Source organism: Anolis sagrei, chromosome 6 (genome assembly GCF_037176765.1).
Source record: "Anolis sagrei isolate rAnoSag1 chromosome 6, rAnoSag1.mat, whole genome shotgun sequence".
NCBI classification, from domain to species: domain Eukaryota; kingdom Metazoa; phylum Chordata; class Lepidosauria; order Squamata; family Dactyloidae; genus Anolis; species Anolis sagrei.
Window position 1 is genome coordinate 22,634,001 of NC_090026.1, and position 6,000 is coordinate 22,640,000.

A 6,000-nucleotide genomic window follows, 5' to 3' on the forward strand; every position below is an offset into this window, starting at 1 on the left:
TGACGGAAGTTCCTTACAGTTTTTGGTGGTCCCATTACGGTGGCATTAATACCTCTTTGCACTCCCCTATGAACCATCAAGATTGTTAAGATCTTCTAGAGGGGCCCTGCTCTCGGTCCCACCTCCTTCACAATCGCGTCTGGTGGGGACGAGGGACAGGGCCTTCTCAGTGGTGGCCCCTCGACTCTGGAACTTTCTCCCGATAGAGATTAGATCTGCCCCTTTCCTCCTGACTTTCAAAAAGCTGGTAAAATCTTGGCTCTGGGATATAGCATTCTCAGAATGATGATCGAGTCAATAACGGCCGGCCATACTGGCGGATGGTGATGAATTTGTGATTTTACCTTGATAATTTGGCTGTATGTAACTATTTGATCTGTTTTGTAATGCATTTTAATGTATTATTGTATTATGATGTTATTATGTTTTAGTTTATTTGTGTATGAATTTTTCTGTTGTTAGCCGACCTGAGTCCCTCTTCGGAGGTTGAGTAGACTGGATTATAAAAGCTCTAAATAAATAAATAAATAAATAAAATAGCATAAAACAGCATAACAATAATAAACAAGTATCAAGCAACAACAGGCTAATAAAAAAAACTCCCATTAAAAAACTCCCTGCAAGTGATTATGCATAAAAAGGGTGCTTAAACAGAAAATGCAAGTGAAGTATATCATTGACTGCGGAAAGTTCAATTTATGGATTTTAGTCTATCAATGTGTTGTTGAAGGCTTTCATGGCTGGAATTACTGGGTTGCTGTGAGTTTTCCGGGCTGTATGGCCATGTTTCAGAAGCATTCTCTCCTGATGTTTTGCCCACATCTATGGCAGGCATAATAATGATGATAATAATAACAACAGCAACAACTTTATTTTTGTATCCCACCTCCATCTCTCCAAAGGGACTCAGGGTGGCTTACATTTGGGGCCAAGCCCAAATAACACAGTTAAAATATAGCATGCTAAAATACACCACGTCAGTATAAAACTAATAAAACCAACAATATTGTGAAAACAGGCATCAACCAACAACAATAACAGTAAATTGAAATTCTCTCCTAGAGGTTGTGAGGTCATCAGTTAACAAATCGAATTCTGAAAAAATAACAGTGGCCTAGGTGTATAATTGTTTTATCTTCCACCAAAGTTTTGATATTTCTACGTAACAGGATGATAGGAAGAGATCCATCAGTGAAGCTCCATTTGGTCTTCTAAGGCCCCTTCTACACTGCCATATAATCCAGATTTTGATACTCCACATTATCTGCTTTGAAATGGTACATGTCACTATTTCAGACTGCTTCCTTGTCAATAATATCTGGTAGATCAATGGAAAAAGTATGTTCAGGCTTTTGATATGATTGTGCCAGAGGTTGAATTTTCAGGGACGAAATCCACAGTACACTTGGAAACTGTAACCTAGATCTTTCTGAAGCCAGATTGCATGTTCTAGTAGTGATGGCCAAAAGGAAGCACAGTTTCCCATTGACCATGTGAACAACAGCAGGAATCCATATGAATTATATGTGTAATTTATAGAGTGTGGTTGGGCTTTTGCTAGCAATATCCTGGTTATCCTGATGTAATTTCTCATTTTTATTTTAATGAAATGCTCTGGCAACAGAAAATGCTGAATTGATTTGTTTCCTTGGGTCACATTACAATAACAGCATGGAAGGAATCACAATATGTGTATTTTTGCTGCTTCAAAAAACAACCTTGAATGACTGCCATGCAAATGAGTACACGCTTCACACATTTTCTCAGAAGGAGATAAAGGGGTATATTAATGTGCACCATGAACAGCAGTTCTTATTTGAAATTGCTGCTTAGAAAACCTTATTACTTTACTTACTTAGGCCGATCCCTCATAGTCTGAGGATGATGTCCTCCAAGTGTTGTGTCTTGGCGGTGGGTCGATATGTGGCTGCGGAGCCCTATTCTTGATCCACATGTTCTCCCGCAGTGAGAACATCGATTTCCAGGTGGACGATGGTCCAGGTCAGGGTTACCTTGACGCGCCTTCCTCTTGGCATGTTTCTCCCTTTTGCCCTCTGTTCATGCCTCTTTGAAGTCCGCAGCACTGCTGGTCACAGCCGACCTCCAGTTAGAGTGCTCAAGGGCCTGGGCTTCCCAGTTCTCGGTGTCTATGCCACAGTTTTTAAGGTTATCTTTAAACCCATCTTTCGATCTCTTTTCCTGTCCACCAATGCAATGTAATTACATTTCCTGTTCTTGAGTTGGGAATATAGTAACTGCTTTGAGAGACAGTGATTGCATATTCGGACAACGTGGCCAGTCCAGTGGAGTTGATGGCATAGGAGCATCGCTTCAACGCTGGGGTTTTTTCCTTCTTCCAGAATGCTGACATTTGTCCATCTCTCTTCCCAAGAGATTTGCAGGATTTTTTGGCGGCAACACTAATGGAATCGTTCCAGGAGTTGAATGTGATGTCTGTAGACAGTCCACATTTTGTAGGCAATCTTATTGCAGTAGGCTAAGTCACAAACTTCAGTGCCTTCAAAGCTGCCTAAAACAAGTTAAACATTAAGACAGGTATTGTAAATTGGGTGACCAAAAGTATAAGACCACTATTATTTCCAGCCATAGATATACAATCCTATATATATAGGGGAAATGCATGTGTGAAATTAGTATATACAATTATAGATGTATGTCTAGCTCTGCATTGTTTATATGGGCATTGAATGTTTGCCTGTTACTGTGTTGGAAGCCAGCCTGAGTGCCCATGGGGAGATAGGGCGGGAGACAAATTAAGTTTATTATTATTATTATTATTATTATTATTATTATTATTTTATTGTTGATACCATATTGCTTTTGTTGACTCTACTTTTCCACTTACAGAGTTAGTTTACTGTTTTTCTTCAAAATACGGTAAATATTCAAAAACATTTAACCTACTGATGCCTCAATTTAAGTAATTTTATTGGGATCTATTTTTATTTTGAAATTGACCAGTAGCTGCTGCATTTATTTTATTGTGATGTAATTTTTGTTGTTCTGTATTTCATTTTGCTGTAATGTATCGCCGAGCTTGGCTTCATGTAAGCCGCTCTGAGTCCCCTTTGGGGAGATGATGGCGGGATATAAATAAAGATTATTATTATTATAATTATTATAATAATAATTATTATTATTATTATTTTACTGACACAAAAGCACAGTATGCCACAGCAAACGAGATCTATATGCTGGATTTCGTATCACAAAATCACAAGTCAAATACTTCCCAAGCATCTAGGACTGTGTGATGTATTTTGAAATGATGCGCGCAGATCCAAGTAAGGTGGCCTTTTGCAGTTGACAGATCATGATTTTGTCAATTTTTATTGTTTCCAAATGCCAGCTGAGATCTTTGCAGTTCGATTTTGAGGTCTTGATAGCAGCTGGGTTTTTCCTGTTGCTTTTCCTCAATGCGACTGTCACCCTTATTATTATTATTATTATTATTATTATTATTATTATTTCCCACCCTAAGCTTATACTTAAGTCAATACACTTTCCCAGATTTTTGTTTAAAAAGTAGTTGTCTCGGCTTATATTTGGGTTGGCTTATAGTCGAGTATATACGTTATGTGTTTTAGCAATGTTGTAACCTTCCTTGAGCCGTGAGGAGAGGCCGGTAAGAAATAAAATGATTTTTATTATCATCCATGAGATTGCCAAGTCTGCTACTGGAGGTAGCTGTTTCACTCCATAATCTATCCTGATCTGGTGGGAATACTCCTGATTAGTCCTCTGCCACCCCACTTCTTCAGTTTCTGTTTCCTCTTGCTTTGTCGTTTGCTTACTTTAGTTGCTATACATTGAGCTAAAAGGGCAAAAACAGCTTGTGCAGAAGTAACTCAGCACAGTGGGCAGAGTACTGCTCTTCCGAATAAGTTAACGCAAAATCAAACTGCTGCAAGCTCTCTTTTTGTGTTCTTCCTCATTGATAAGTTTTGCCACCTTGACTACACTTTGGTGTTGCTTAGCCATCCTAGGTTTTATCTGTGAAATATTGGAGGCTGTGCTCACTCTGCCTGCAATTAGCACTGGTGCTAAGTGGACAGGTTATGCCTTACTCCAGGAACACGGCTTTGGACTTTACCCCTGATGGATTGTTTTTGGAGAATGCAGCAGGCCAGCCAAGTTGGACTCAGAGCCTGATCTTCCTGGAATATAGCTGCTGAGAATGTGCAGCCGCCAAGAGTAAACACTAAGGAAACCCAATTCTTTTCCATTTGATAAATGCTTTCTTTGTTGCCCTCCCCAGTTTTCTTTTAGCTCCTGTAGTGATCTGGAAGGCCAGATCTACGCAAATCCTACCCAATTTAGGAATACATTGCAGCAAAACAAAGTCACGAAGAATACAAAGTATAACTTCGTTGCTTGCAAATAGATGGAAACAGGATAGAGTAACAAAAAGTGAACAAAGGAGGTGTTTGAATGTGCCTTTGGCTGAACTCTGACACAGCCACAAACACTGGTAGTTCTCTGGGCAAAATTCTCTTCCAGCTCCAGATGGTCCTACTTCGTTTTCAGACAAGCTGCTTCTATTCTGCTTTCTGAAATCAGGGGGGGGGGGGGGCGAGATTAATAGGCAGTGTTATTGACCCTAACAGTGGTTCTCAACCTGGGGTCCCCAGATGTTTTTGGCCTACAACTCCCAGAAATCCCAGCCAGTTTACCAGCTGTTAGGATTTCTTGAAGTTGAAGGCCAAAAACATCTGGGAACCCCAGGTTGAGAACCACTGCAACAAGTCTTGACTTTGTGTAATCTGCAGTGAAGCCACGGGTTTGGGAAGGATTTGTGCATGAAACCAAGTGTGTGTACATTGTGTTGTTGAACCACAATGACCGCCCGCCCAAAGATATATAGTGGCTCCTTAATAAATATATACATTATTTTTAAAATGCTTTGTCAAACTTTTGCTATTTTGAAGCATTGAAGATCAAGAACAGACCAGCGGCAGCTTCAACACTCCCCCTCCCCACCACTACTAGGCTTTATTGTTCTAACCCTTTAATAAATTTTATCTGTTTTCCTTGACTTTCTGTGTAACTTGCATCTTTTTGTGTACTGTATCTATCTCTTGATAAAATATAACAAGATATAGCCCAGAGACAGTCACCTCCCCATAGCCCTGCTGAGGTATTTCCGTGAGAATTAGAAGGTTGGATGAATCCCTCTGGCTGTTTCCCAGACAAGCAATAATCAAAAATCCATTATTTATGTACGCAGAGATAGATAAGTTTCCCAGCCCAGATAAACTCAGGATTAATGGTTCATGGCACAGCCCTTGATTGCCCAAAATCATCACCTCTTGTTTTAGGAGCCTTGTGCCTTTGCCTGCGGAAGCTCCTATGTTTGTCAAACTCAGAACTGGACAGTTGAGCTAATCAAGAGCACACTGTCATTTCTTTAGCATTATCTTTGCAAATGATGCATTCTCCCAGGGAACATCCCATCAACTGGAGACTAGGACGCGGAACAATGGCTTCAAAGTACAAGAAAGGAAATTCCATCTGAACATTAGGAAGAACTTCCTGACTGTGAGAACCGTTCAGCAGTGGAACTCTCAGCCCTGGAGTGTGGTGGAGGCTCCTTCTTTGGAAGCTTTTAAACAGAGGCTGGATGGCCATCTGTCAGGGGTGCTTTGAATATAATTTTCCTGCTTCTTGGCAGGGAGTTGGACTGGATGGGCCATAAGGCCTCTTTCAACTCTATGATTCTATGATTCTATTAACTGATTGGCTCACTAGTCAATCAATTCCAAACTGTCATTTCCCCGCAAGAGGAAATCCCCACCTGGAGGCAGTGACTTCAGCAGCATTCTCAGTCAGGATGCAGATCCAGAGCGGCCCCTCTGTCAGTCAATTAGCGGAGTGAGAATTTTTAATAGCTGCCAAACTGTATAAGACATTTTGCTTTCTCCATATGTTTTATGCTTGTACTCTTTGAAGCACACAATTGTACTTGCATCCCTACTGGCC